This window comes from Pipistrellus kuhlii, unplaced genomic scaffold (genome assembly GCF_014108245.1).
Source record: "Pipistrellus kuhlii isolate mPipKuh1 unplaced genomic scaffold, mPipKuh1.p scaffold_m20_p_2, whole genome shotgun sequence".
In the NCBI taxonomy this organism is placed as follows: domain Eukaryota; kingdom Metazoa; phylum Chordata; class Mammalia; order Chiroptera; family Vespertilionidae; genus Pipistrellus; species Pipistrellus kuhlii.
Genome location: NW_023425515.1, coordinates 67,092,153 through 67,107,923, shown reverse-complemented (window position 1 = coordinate 67,107,923; position 15,771 = coordinate 67,092,153).

Here is a 15,771-nt window from a genome sequence, read left to right as displayed (position 1 = left end):
CAATGCATCTGCTGCTGCCAGAAGTTTGTTGGGGAAAGAGAAGGTGGAAGTAGTCAAAGAGGAAGAAAGAACCTGGGATAGATGCTCAGTCAATACAAATGTTGGGGATCAGGTAGACATTCAATACTCAGGTTACTTTTCAAAATGATTTGAAAACTAGGTTCAAAGCACAATGTGAGAGCAGCAGAAGGAAGAAAAAAAATAAAAACCAAGTCATAAATAAAGATAAGTATAATTAAGTAACTAAGTAATTAGCTAGAAAAGGAAAAACAAAATAAGGATCAAAGTGACAACCCCTAGGTCAAATTAAAAAGCCCACATGGCTCTGTTACTTTCCAAACCCTTAGCTGCTATTCTGTTTCATTGCCTAAGTATAAAACCATTAGTGCTGTGAGCATCAGTATATTAGGTGTTGTCACTTAAAAGGAAGAACTCCACAGCACTGAGAGGTCTTTCAGAAGTCAGAGGCATTTAAAAGGAACGTTAGTGCGATAATTTCCTTTGAAGAAGAAGCATTGCATCATTATCTGGTGTTCTCATTAATTTCTAGGATGCGCTCAGCATTTCTGTGGCAAAGTAAAGAAATGGACCCATATTCAGAAAGCAGGCTATGAAAGAGGCTAATTTTCAATAATGAGAACTGGATATTCAGAAACCAATGCTACTACCATTTTGTGAACAGGAAACTCTAATGTAAGATTTGATACACTCTCTTCGACCTGTGTTCACAGGTTCCAATGATAAGCTTTAAGTGGTGAAAGAATCCCCTGAAATGGAAAGCTCAATGTATATGTAGCTTTTGGGGAGAAAACAGATCCACCGACTTTTATCATAATTCAAAAGGATCTATGATCCCAACAAACTTAAGAGCTACTAAGCCAGGAGATCTTTGAAGTTCTCTACAGTTCTATGCTTCCGGGTTTTTATACTCCTTATGTTAATATAAAACCAATTGATATTTTCTGCTCAGTATGATTAGAAATTATAATAATACAGAGATGAATAAGTCATACTGTTTGAGTACTTACAATGTACTGAGCACTGGTCTTTATAAACATTATCTCATTTCATGCTCAAAACAGCCCCACGAAGTAGTTATTTTTATCACCACTTACATTAGGAAACCAGGATTCATGATTTGCCAAGAATCAAACAACTGGGAAATGATAGAACCTGTCATAAATCATATAAAACTCAGATTCCAAAGCTAGTGCTTTTATGACTACCCTTTATAACATTTACATAAAGACACAATTATGTCAGCCTCTTCCAAGAAACAAATGAATAAAAGAATTTATTTGAGGGTTCAGTGCCATACATGGGATGATACAGTGTAGGAAAAGAGAAAAAAAAAAAAAAAAAAACTCATTGTGTCTGCCGGCATTTTAATCTATTGTATTTACACTAAAACAAGTATCAAATGGTAAAAGAAAATGAGAAGAAAGCACAGAGCAGCGTGGTGTGTGGAGCAGCTAGCAGGAAACATCAGTGTCTCATTCTCCAAGCCTCCCAGGCTCCTGTCATCTCTCTAAAGTGCAGTGAAGGTGCATGTTTATTCTACCCTAAGGACAGCTCTGCTACTGATGTTTGGGAAACGGCAGGGGGAAAGGGGATGATCTTTGAAGGCCAGCTGTGCAGTGTGCGACCTGTGCAGTCACTCAGGGCCCCCTGCTCAATAGAGCCCTGGAACTGCTTGAATGCTCTGTTATTGTCATCTTGAAAATTTTAATAGTTTTTGAAAAGTGCTTCTACATTTTCACTTCACACTGTGCCCTGCAAACTACGGGACAGCCCCGGGTCTCGGTTTGAAGTTCATGTATTACCAATTTTCGGCTTTGATTAAATTGAATTGTTAAATTTAATTCACATTCCAGCTTCGAGATGGGGATGGGGTAGAGTGTAAGAAGTGAGACCCTTAGTTGTCCACACCATACCACTCAGTGTCCAACCATACATCCTGCTCACTACATCCCCTTTCATCCCTTTAATCCAATGTATGCAAAAGGTAAAAAAAAAAAATGCTTTAATTTTATCAAAATGATACTTCCATTTTTACAGTTAATCAATTCAGCTCAGTGAGGCTAATTCAATAATGAAAAATGATTCAACTAAGTGTTTTCCCCTCCAATCCCAAGAACACGTGTCATGCACAGACAGTCTGATGAGAGAGGCTTTGTGCTTGATAGGCTACCTTTTGGAGATGACTAAGGCAGTAGCTGGTGTCCCAACATGTCAAAGCTTCTTAATCCACACACTGATGCTTCATAGTCCCTAAGTGTTGAAATAAAACACTATATGCCTAAATGTTAACTTTATTAACATTTAGGCATATAGTGTTAATTCCCTGGATATTTTAATTTAAAGGTATTGGAAACTTCAGTCTAATTCAGCTTTTCTTTAACTTCCAATACAAAAACCACTTCAGTAAAGCACACAGCATCAATTTCTGTTACCAATACCATTTAAATAGTCATGGAGCATTTACTCTTACAGCCATGTTTTATTTAAATTTAAGTTCTAGATTAAAATGTAATTAACCTAATTTTTTTTTTCTGGAAAATATATATTACATTTAAACATTTTTTAATTTGTATTTTTATACTTGCTGTCTGACCATCTTAAGTATTTTAAGAGAAATGCACAGAACTCTCTTAAAGGACTACTGATCAAATGTTTTTTATAGATGATAGGATTGAGAGAACATTTTAAAAAGTGCCTTGTAAGCTGTAGAGAGTAATAAAAAATCGATTACTTCTCTAAGAGTGATTATTTTGAGTTCCTTTCCAACAGTGTGCATCTGTAAGAATTGCCAATTTATACACTGAATAGTTTGCTTAAAGTCATATAATTGGTTTTGGTATGTTGAAATATAGGCTCTCCATTAGACAATGAAAAATAGGATAAAGAGAGTTTTCTTTTGTTTAAGAGTTGTGGTAAGGTCACCTTATGATGAAAATTCTGTCCCATGGTTCAGATAAAATACCTAAACAGTATCACTAAGAAAACAGTTTCTATAGCTCACAAGCCAGGCATGGCCTGGATGGGTCTCTGCTCAGACTTTGACAACACTGCAATCCAGTGTTGGCTGGGCCACATTATCGTCTGAAGGTCCAACTGAGAGGAAATATGCTTCCAAGCTCACTCAGTCTCTTGCCTACCTTCCTTGGAATGAAAAGACTATATCTACTATTGTCTTCTGGAAGAGGTAACATATTTAAAAATGTGTTGAATTAATTTAAGCTTTGTAATAACCACGTAAGTGTAAAGTTCAGGAATAAGGTTAAATAAATCTTGAGAGGGATCCAGGTATCTGTATTTTAAGTACTGAAAACCAAAGTACACTGGGTGCGATGTCATTTCAAACTTGCATAATGATTCATTCTGTTGTTGAGATGCTTGGTCCATACATTGAGAAGTATTGCTCTAAGTGTCTTTACAATTCTAAGATATCTAACTATTCTTACCTAAGTATGTGTCTCCAGTGGATTATGATGATGGAATAGGGAAATATTCTAAGTAATTCAAATGCACATGTACTTATTATCCAAGGTTAAAAAAATATATTTATTTAGAGATAAATTTTTCTCATACAATAAAAAACAAATATGTTGTTTAAATTAAATTTTCTACACTGTTTGCCATACTGTCTTACCCCCCAAATAACATACACAGAGGACTATTTCCTTCATGCTTATTTTACAAAGTTAATATACATTTAGCATTACAAAAAAAGAATCCTGAATCTAAGAAACTGAATAAGAAACAGATGTTGGGACATTAGTAAGATCTAAAATGCAACCCACCTTCATTTCTGTTATAAAGAGACCCACATCAGGATCCCGGTTGTGGCTACATTCTCTCAACAGAAGTTTCATTTGGATTTTTTCCCCCCAGTAATGAAATCCAAGCTGCTGATACTCCTACAAAGACTGGTGTTTCTTTTAGGCAAGAGTTATTTTTAAAATACCTGCCTCACTCAAAAATTTCTATAGGTCATCAAAGCCCCACTACCCCTATCAAATCCCTTCTGGAGCCCAGCATGATTCTTCACAAAAAAAAGATACATGAGCTACTTGCTAAAGAAGAATGGCTCTTTTAAAAATTGTATTACCCACTGAATATAAGGGTTTCTCAAAACATTCAGCCAAACACATTTAACCAGAACCTCCTTCCCCGCCCATTCTCCCTTTGTTGCTCTCACCCTCTTCCACCTAGGTGGCTTCCCTAGAAAAATATTGTCATGCACAGCGGAGAAATTCTTCCTCAACTGAAGCTTCATAGGGTGGTATGCCAAAGAAAACAGCATAAGAACAAACCAACATAGTGAATAGAGCTGCGGAGTACAATTGGTTTTGAATTCATTTGTCAATTATACTGAATTTCCTGAGAATGATTTTTAAATCTCTCAGTGATATAGTTTCCTCTTCTATGAAATAAAAAAGATAACGATGCACATCTCATTGCATTATCCTGATTCTTAACCTTCCTTGACTGGTGTAGCTTAGTTTGTTGGAGCATCTTCCCATACACCGTAAGATAGCAGATTCAATTCCTGGTCAGGGCACATACCCAGAATGTGGGTTTAATCCCTGATCAGGGTGCATGCAGGAAGCAACTGATTGATGTTTCTTTCTCACATCAATGTCTCTCTCCTTTCCTCTCTCCAAAAATGACTTTTAACAATTTTTAATAAGATAACTGTGCAAAACTGCCTCTACATCATCATAGTTAGCTTTCATGGAACACCTACAAAATGCTGTTGTCAGCTAAGAGTATATTAGCAAGTGTAACAATAAGTCAAAAAAAATTAGATTACAGGGTCTGGTTGTGAAATTTTGCTGGGTTTCAGCAAATACTCATTTCTCTTATAATAAATGTGTGGTTGTTTTTAATCAGGTTTGTCTTTTTTCCATGAGTTTTAAGTTCCTTTAAAACAGGGATCATGTATCTTCCTTTACATATACTTGAATAACAGTAAATTCCAATGAATTTAATTGAAAAATATTATGTCACGCCAGGACCGGTTTGGCTCAATGGATAGAGCGTCGGCTTGGGGACTGAAGGGACCCGGGTTCAATTCCGGTCAAGGGCATGTACCTTGGTTGCGGGCATATCTCCAGTAGGGAGTGTGCAAGAGGCAGATGATCGATGACTCTCTCTCATTGATGTTTCTAACTCTCTATCTCTCTCCATTCCTTTCTGTATAAAATCAATAATATATATATATATATATATATATATATATATATATATATATATATATATAAAGAAAAATATTATGTCACAATATTTGTGGCCAACCCTTCCCAAATATTTTTACCCAACACAACAAACTTCCTCCTGCTATTAAGTTATAAATAACACACTAGTGTATTTTATTCATTTTTATATATATAACTAGAGGCCAGGTGCAAAAAATTTGTTCATGGGGCTGTGTGTCCCTCAGCCCAGCCTGCATGCTCTCCAGTCTGGGACCCCTTGAGGGATGTTTGACTACCTGTTTACAGGTGTCGCCCATGGGGGTGTGGTCAGCCAGGGTGAGAGGCTGAGGGCTGTTTTCAGGCTGGCTATACCCCCCAGTGACCCAAGATCTCAGCCCCTCCTTTTTTTTTTTTTTTTTTTTTTTTTTTTTTTTTTTTTTTTTTTTTTCCAGCGTCTGCTTTAGCAGAGGCCAGGGCTGGCTTGAAGCAGGTATCTGGGATTTATTTATCTTCTATAATTGAAACTCTGTAGCCTTGAGCAGAGGCCAGGGCCAGCCAGGGAGAGTAGGAAGCTTGGCTTCCTCCATCACCAGGGGCAACCCAGACTCCTGCTCTCTCCAGCTCCATGGCCACCACCATCTTTGTTGGGTTAATTTGCATACTCGCTCCTGTTTGGCTGGTGGTGTAGCAGAGTTATGGTCAATTTGCATGTTTCTCTTTTATTTTTGTAGATTACAATTTGAAATATAGTCATAATGAGATGCAATACCTATTGAACTTTATCAATTTCTTCAGAAATTATATATACTAGAGGCCTGATATATGAATTTTGTGCATGGGGTGTCCTCTGTGCCCAGCCTGCACCCTCTCCTAACTGCCCCCCTGCTGGCCTGGTCACCCCATATAGCCTGCTGTTCAGTCATCTGTCTGGTTGTTTCGGTCTTTACAGCCTCTGGCTTTTTATATATTAGGATCTGTGTCTAAAAAATAGGGTCACAAGATGGAAGTAGGTTTTTTCCAAAGCATGTCTCTGTGATTTAGAAGAACTTAACTCCAATAAAAAAAAAAAAAAGGTATTCACTATCAAGTTTAGAAGAAATGACTTATTTAATGTTATAATTTAATGTTAGTAAAAATTTTAAGATTAATATCAAAGATTGTCACCAAAGTCTCATAAATGAAAGATTGTCGCCAAAACCATTTTGGCTCAGTGGATAGAGTGTCAGCCTGCAGACTGAAGGGTCCTAGGTTCGATTCCAGTTAAGGGCATGTACCTTGGTTGCGGGCACATCTCCAGTAGGGGATGTGCAAGAGGCAGCTGATCTATGATTCTCCCTCATTGATGTTTCTAACTCTCTATGCCTCTTTCTTCCTTTCTGTAAAAAATCAATAAAATATTTAAAAATTAAAAAAAAAAGATTGTCATACACAGCCACTTACCATAAATCCCTGGAAGTGTCATTTTTTATAAATTGATAAACATATTTTTTACATGATCAATGATGCTTATATATTCATTGCCTACAAATCACATCCAAATTAACTATTAAAAGATAGTCCTGGCTAGTGTGGCAAAGTGGTTAGAAAATATGCCTGCAGATGGACCTATGGGTTTCTGGTTGACTGCCCTGTCAAGGGCATGTACTTGGGTTGGAGGTTTGATCTCTGGGCCCAGTCAGAGCATGTGTGGGAGGCAACCAATTGATGTGTCTCTCTCACATTGATGTTTTTGTCTCTTCCTCCTCTCTCAACTTTCCAGAAATTAATTATATATATATAATTAATATATATATATCCTTGAGTGAGGATGAACCATACCAGAAAAAAAAAAAAAAAGGTAAAATGATGCCTAGCAGGATAGTGACAAATAGTGCTTTATACAGATAAATGGAATACTATAGTTTTATCTTTCAACTTCAACTCTGAAGTCTAGGCAGTCTCAGAGACTCTATTATAGTTTAAAGTCGGAAGATTTCAGTACACTGGAACATAAGATAATATGAAGATAACATCAATTTCATACATGGGAAAAGAGCCCAAAACAGAAGATGTAAACTATGTAATCCATTCAATAGATCTGCATTGGGTTAATTCTCTACTATTGTTGTCTTGAACTTCTTCAGAAATTTCAACTTTGAACTTGTGTTTTGTAATTAAAATTCAGGGCAAGAACCCAGTGGAAAGGGTCAATGAGATGGGACAAAGGGTGGACATCTATAATTCTCTGAACAATAAATATATATATTTTTAAATCCAAGGGGACAGTGAAGCATGCACTTGAGCAGAGGGGATACGCTGGATGCACACACATGCCCAGGCCGGAGAGCACGTCAGGCAGCATGCACACCAAGCAGGTAACCTGGCCATGTCTAGGACAGTCTGTGACACCCTAAGGCCCACAGAAGCAGCTAAAACTTGGCCCTAGAGGCAGATTTGTGGCAACAATAGCAGTGACAGCAACTGCACCAGCATCAATGGCAGCAGTGATGGACCCCTGCCTGCTTGTCATTTCCATAGCCCATACCTGCCTAGAGTTTGAGACAAGAATTGGTAGTTTTCACACAGTCCACGTTGCAGGTAATTATAACAAAATAAAAGTGTACACATGGACATTGCAGTAAAGCATGTCAGTAAGATATTAGAATTCTCCAAAGGGATTAGACTCTGGTTTTAAAAATGTTTGCAACATTGCAAAGCAAATATCCACAGGCACAGAGTTAAATTTGGAATTTAAAAATTGTCACATTTAATGAAAAAAAGCATTATTTCCATATAAAGCTTGAAATAAAACAATTATTCACAAAGAAGCGTTTAAAATTAATTTATCTTGTAATTAAAGACAGTGATAGAAAGCATAAACAGGCATTTTGAATTATAAACAAATCATGAAAGCACTTTTTTAGATGCAATTTTCACAAGTTAAAGAAAATGTCAAAATACATTAAAATGCCATTGCACATATTTGCATTTAAAATTAAATTTAGGCTTGTAAAAAACTAGTGGCCCAGTGCAAAGAATTCATGCATGGAAGGAGGTTATCCTTCAGCCCAGCCTGTACCCTCTCCAATCTGGGACCCCTCAGGGGACCCCTCAGTTTAGGCCCACAGAGATTGGGCCCCCTGCCAGCTGCTCACCCCCAACTGCCTCCCTTGCCAGCCTGCTTGTCCCCAACTGCCCTCCCCTCCTGTCCTGATCAGCCCTAATCACCTCTGGCTCACCATGGCTTTGTTCAGGACATCCAGAAGGTCTCCCGGTCTAATTAGCATGTTACCCCTTTATTAATATAGACTAGAGGCCTGGTGCACGAAATTTGTGCGTGTGTGTGTGTGTGTGTGTGTGTGTGTGTATGTGTGTGTGTGTGTGGTGTGTGTGTGTGTCCCTCAGCCCAACCTGCACCCTCTCCAATCTGGGACCCCCTCAAGGGATATCTGACTGCCCGTTTAGGCCTGATATTATCAGGCCTAAGCAGACAGTCAGACATCCCTCTCATAATTCAAGTCTGCTGTCTCCCAACCACTCACTTGCCTGCCTGCCTGATCACCCCTAACCACTCCCTGTCAGCCTGATCGATACCTAACTGCTCCACTGCCAGCCCAATTGCCCCTAACTTTCCTCCCCTGCCAGCCTGGTCACCCCCAACTGCCCTCCCCTCTAGGCATGATCCCCCCAAATTGCCCTCCCCATCAGACCTGGTTCAGCAACTGCCCTCCTGTATAGGTCTTGGTCCCCACAACTGTCCTCCTCTGCAGGCCTGGTCCCTCACAACTGCCCTCCCCTGCTTAACTGATTGCCAACTGCCCTCCCCTGCCAGGCATCTGGTGGAGGCCATCTTGTGTCCAAATCGGGGTAGCCATCTTTGACCACATGGGGGTGGCCATCTTGTGTGTTGGAGTGATGGCCAATTTGCATATTACTCTTTTATTAGATAGGAGTTGTAACTCTTTATCTTCCTGTTTTTGGAATAAGGAGCTCTGAATTTCATTTTCTATTGAGCCCTCAAAATTATGTATCCAGCCCTAAATAGGGCTATCTTAATTCATTTTTACCTATTCTTTCTATCTCATTTGCTATTTCACTGACCACTTCTAAATTCTCCACATGAAAAATTCTGGAGTTTTTAACATAGTGTGGTTCCTTAAAAGATAAAATAATGCTGGATATTAAAGAACACCCTCCAGCAATGTATTGGATATTTTCAAAATCTTAATTACTTTATCTGTAAAAGTCGAACATCAAATTCTCCATCAATTACAGGCACCATAAATGGTGAAATGCCTTATAAAATATCCTTAATCTAGTCTGGGGATTTGCTATGCACATCAGCACATCCAAAGCTCTGTAGTGTCCTGCAGTCTTTGTTTAACCAAGGATCTGCATAAGTATCTGTCATGAGCCTTTTTAAGTATAGCACTATCAATTTTGCATGTAGCTTCTATTTCCTGGACACTATCTGAGAAAAATGTACAAATACAACAGTTATTTCAGCTTTTAAATTCAGGTTTTTTTTTTTTTTTAAATGAAAATGCTCCATAATGTAGGCTTATTTTTATGCTGCTCAGGTAGGATGGGTGTCTGTATTTGGTAGTTTCTAATAAATCAAGCTTGCAAAAGTGAATTTCCATCCACTAAACTATAAAGTATCATTTTTTTTCTTGTCATGAACACTTCATATCTCAGGAAGGAAACACAAGATAGTGGTCATTAGTAGTCATTGTTATTTTTCTTTATAGCCACATGTTAAATCCATATTCTTTTAACCAAATGTTCTGATATGTAAACTGTACACTTGCAAGATATATTTTGGACCATAGATAAATAATGTGATTATTTAAATGTGTATTACCAGAATAATTGTAACTTTTAAAATCCTTATGATAATTTTGAAAGATTATAGCATTCATCATAAAGTTTTAAAACAAAATCAATGAACCATGTTTACTTTTATCTCTAATTATTTATAAGAGTTATTCTTTTAGAAATAGTTTTTCTACAATATTCAGTCTTAGATTATCACTGTGGAAAAGGCAATGTTAATATAGCTCAGAGTTAAGAGAACTAAGTGTAGAGTCAGGTTTGCAGCTTGAATAGATCACTTTCCTGCCAAGTGATGTGGGGCAATTTATTTTAAGATATTTGATCCCTCTATTTAGTGAAATTTAAAGCAGAATTTACCTTAGAGTTACTTTGCAAATAAAATTGAATATAAACATATGGACACAAATGATATAAAAAATATTAAAAATAGGAGGAAATTAAAACCAAATAGGAATAGGTGAAACACACACACACACACACACACACACACACACCACACACATATAACCTAATCCTATATAATAAAAACCTAACATGCAAATTGTTCCCTTAGGCCACATGTGTCAAACACAAGGCCCGCAGGCCAAATCCGTCCTGCCAGGCCTTGCAATGTGGCCCGCACCGCGCTGTCATCACTGCACTCCACTGCGTTTCCATCACAATGACAGTTTATGACCAGTAAACCATTTGGCCAGCGATTTAGGCTGGATTTTAGATTTTGGCCCCTTCTCTGATTGAGTTCGACACCCCTAAGGCGGTTGTTTGACCAGGAGTTCAACCACTAGCTATGATGTGCATTGACCACCAGAGGGTGGTGTGGAATATGGCAGGCGTAGGTGACATGGCACTGGCAGCAGGCAGCAGTGTTAGTGCTGCTGGCCCTGATAGGCACCAACAAGAGCAGAACAGCGGCGGGACGGTGGGGCAGGTGAGGGGGCAGCACCAGGCCAAGACAGGTGTGAGAGGGGGTCCGATTGCCCCACCGATCATCCCGCAGTGACCAGCAGTGGTGGTGGGGGACAACGCTGCCTCCTGGATCCCAGGTACTGAGGGAGCCAGGCGGGAGGCCCGGCCCTGATGGATCTATCATCCCGCAGGCTAGATGGTGGAGCAGGTGAGGGGGCAGCACCAGGCCAAGGCAGGGTGCCAGGCAAGGCTGTGAAATTGTGAGGCTGGGGGCGTGAGCTGTGGCCTGATCTCCACAGGCCACACCATTGTACTCTGCCCATGAATAAATTAATGCACCAGACCTCTAGTATAATATAAAATGTAGCAGATAAAAAAAATTTAAGTATATTCAAATAGATAATAGAGGTATTATATCTGTGAAACATGGATGGGATGCTCTGTTAAAATACCTCTTATAGAGTTCCCCCAAAATGTATGCATATTTTAACAACTAAGAGCTCGATTATAAAAATAAAATTTATTTTTATTTATTTTAATGTTGTTAATCCTCACCCAGGGATATTTTCCCATTCATCTTTAAAAATCTATATTTTATTGATTTTTAAAAATATATATTTTATTGATTTTTTTACAGAGAGGAAGGGAGAATGATAGTTAGAAACATCAATGAGAGAGAAACATTGACCAGCTGCCTCCTGCACATCCCTACTGGGGATGTGCCCACAACCAAGGTACATGCCCTTGACTGGAATCAAATCTGAGACCCTTCAGTCTGCAGGCTGACGCTCTATCCATTGACCCAAACCAGTCAGGGCCCATTCATCTTTTAGAGAAAGTGGAATAGAGAAGGAAAAAGAGAGAGAAATATCGATGTGAGAGAAACATATTAGTTAGTTGCCTCCTGCACGTGCCCAACCAGGGTTCAGGTCAAGGAAGACCCTACAGCTGAGGTATGTACCCTTGATCAGAATCTAACCCGGGATCGTTTGGTCCATAGGCCAATGCTCTATCCACTGAGCAAAACTGGCTGGGGCAAAAATAAAATGTACTTTAATAAGCACTGCTATTATAATTATTCAACATGTGTGTATGCATTTTTGAGACATCTTCTAAACATATATCTCTATATATAATTTGTTAGAATTTAAATAATGAAATCAGAAATAAAGAGAAAATGAATAGAAAATTTATAAGATAAACCTAATGACACCACTTAAAAAGTAGTTAAGAGGAGAAAACACAAATAGAAAGAATAATTAAATTCAAGGATTGATCTAGCAGGTTCAGCATGCAAATAATATTTTCAGAAAGAGCAGATAGAAAAAAAATGGAGAAAAGATTAATTAATGAAATATATGGTATGAGAAAATTTTCCAGAATTCCCAAGAAGAAAATAATCTCCCAAACTTAAAGTGCCCATTAGAGCAATAAATGAAAAGAGACTCATACTATCTCATATTATCATGTTTCAGAACGTGGGAATTGAGAAAATCAAAAAATCTATTCAGGATATGGAATAAACAGCCACAATAAAGTATGAGAGAAGAAGATAGCATTTTCACAGATGCAAGTTTTCAGAAAATGTACCCCACTGATTGAAGCTACTAGATCATCCATCAAGAAGCTGCAGGATGGTTCACAAAACAAAGTGGAAAATACCTCAAATTTACCTTGTTAACAGAGAATCCAAAGGGAAAAGAAGGTAAATAGAATTCATAGTGTTGAAGTGAAAGTCCATCCTAGGAAAATATCTGTACATCTGGTCAAGGTAACAGGCAGTTTAGATCAAAGTAGAGAGATAGAAATCTCTAGGAGATGTCTTCTTAATGGAAAATAAATGGAACTGGTAGATTCCCTGAGATATAAGACTATTGAGTACAACATATCAGTTTATTCCTGGAATTTGGAATACATTAGTAACCTAAACCAGGAATGTTAATTTAAAAAAAAAATTGTGAAGTATTTGTCTCAGGAGTATGGTACAAGAGGACAGCAGGAGGTGGTCAGGAGGGTGACATAAGAAAAGTAAAGCTCAGTATTGATTTAAAGAAGTCAAAAGATTTATTCAAAGTTGGGAAAAGCAAGATATAAATGTACATAAACTGAATGTGTGAACATATCTATATATTATATCTTGCTTTTTTAAAGGTATGTATGTATGTTTGTATACATATAGATATATATATATGTGTGTATACACACACACACACACACACATATATATATATATATATACATATATATGTTAGAATATATATATATATATATATATATATATATATATATATATATATTCTATCTAATAAAAGAGTAATATGAAAATTGACCATGACATCAACACACAAGATGGCTGCCCCCATATGGTCAAAGATGGCTGTTCCCATGCAGACACAACATGGCCACCACAAGATGGCCAAAAGGGGAGGGCAGTTGAGAGGGATCAGACCTAAAAGGGAGGGCTGTTATGGGCAATCAGGTCAGCAAGGGAGGGCAGTTGAGAGGGACCAGGCCTAAAAGGGGCGATCAAGCCTGCAGGGGAGAGCAATTCGGGGTGATTGGACTGGCAGAGAAAGAAAGTTGGGGGTGATTGAGCCTGCATGGAAGGGCAGTTGGGGGTGGGGAGACCAGGCCTGCATGGGAGGGCAGTTTGGGGCAAACAGGGTGGAAGGGAAGCAGTTAGGCATCAATAAGGTTGGCAGGAGAGTGGTTAGGGGGTGATCAGGCTGGCAGGCAGAAGCAATTAGAGGCAAACAGGAAAGCAGGCAGGCAAGCAGTTGTGAGCCAGCAGTCCTGGATTGTGAGAGGGATGTCTGACTGCCCATTTAGGCCCAATCCTATCGGGCAATCGGACATCCTTCAAGGGGTCCCAAATTGAAGATGGTGCAGGCTGGGTGAAGGATACACTGCCGCATGTATGAATTTTGTGCACTGAGCCTCTAGTGCAGGGGTCCTCAAACTTTTTAAAGTGGGGGCCAGATCACGGTCCCTCAGAGAGCTGGAGGGCCGGACTATATGAACTACTAATTCCTACTGTAACACCTCGGCTGCGCTCACTGCCCAAAAAACCTGGCGGGTCGGATCAGACTCCTCTGCGGGCCGCATGTGGCCCGCGGGCCGTAGTTTGAAGACGCCTGCTCTAGTGTATATATAAAAGCAAAATATTTAAAAGTGGTACCCTCTGAAAAGTAGAATTTGGCAAAGTGATAGGGTGAAGTAGTGCTATATTTCTTTGCTAAAGTCCGGTGCATGGGATTCGTGCACTGGGGGAGGCATGGTTAGTGGGAATCAGCCTGTTAGTGGGAGTACTGCTCATCAACTATGGGTCTGCCTTCTGAGTGGCTGCTCCCACTGTGGGGTTGCTGTTTATCCTGGTCAGCTGAGCAGTGCTCCTGCAATGAGCATATGCTCTTTGGTGGTCAGTGTGCATCATAGCGACTGATTGGTCATTCTGGTTGTTCTGCCTTTTGGTCACTGGTCTTTTATTATATAGGATAAGACTAGTAGTACTATCAGATTTTGTTTAAACTGTGGACATATATTATCTTGATAAAATTAAAAATTATATTTGAAAACAAAACGTTAATGCCATGCAAAACATTTACATAATTGTGCCCTATTGAAGTTAATTTTTAGAAAAAATATCTACTTTGATCAACAGTCTTGTGGGAAATTTTTAATCCCAGGAAATTTTTCATGTCATTCATAACAATTTTGGAACAATGTTCCCTTTAATCTACCAGTACTTAATCAAAGAATTCATTTAACTAAAACAATAGAGCATTTTTTAATTCATTGTAGAATCAGTAAAATAAATATTGTAGTATCTACTCTTTTACATTATCTACATGAGTATTTCTTAAATTCAATGGCACTTAAATAAATCACCAATAATTTTCTTAAAATTCAGATTCAGATTCTGAATCTGTAGAGTAGGGGTGTCGAACTCAATCAGAGAAGGGGCCAAAATCTAAAATCCAGCCTAAATCGCGGGCCGAATGGTTTACTGAACAGTCATAAACTGTCATTGTGATGGAAACGCAGCAAAGTGCAGTGATGACAGCACGGTGCAGGCCACATTGCAAGGCCTGGCGGGATGGATTTTGGCCCGCGGGCCTTGTGTTTGACACATGTGCTGTAGAGCCTCAAACTCTGCATCACAAACAAATGCTCAGATGATATGGATACTGATGGTCTGAGTACTGTGCTTTAACTACCAACACAGATCTATGCCATTTTTCTTCTCCATACTGAAAACAATTAAGTTGAATATATTTATTCCATTACAAAATAACTTAATCAAATAAATTTAGAACTTTTAGATTAAATGTTAACTTCTAGATCCCTCAAGGAATTAAAAATGTTATAGTTGGTTATCAGTTTCCCGCAGTGGAGACAGAACTCACCAGTTTCCATATTTCCTTGGCTATTGTTAGAGAAAAAATTATTCATGACACTTGCAAAAGAAGAGTAAGGCAGACTTTATTCTGGGGCACAACTACTATGGGGTTTCAGAGTAAAGGAGAGAGACTAAGTTCAACTCTGAAGACAATAAGGAAAAGTAGGGATTTATACTAGTTTAGGATCAGGGGAAAGTGGTAGTGGATGAAAAATAATTAAGAGAGAGGGAAATTTTTTTTGCTAAACTGACCTCAGGATTCTTGTGAAAGGCAGCCAGGGTAAACATATTGAGGGTGGTGGAATTTCACTAAAGTGACTCAACAGGATTCTTATAACAACTAGAAGTGGGCCAAGGACAGAACCTTAAGGTACGGGCCTTGTCAGAGAGAAGATTAAAGGGAGCCTGACTAGAGTTAGGTCAAGGAAAGTCTTTGTCACCACATAAACC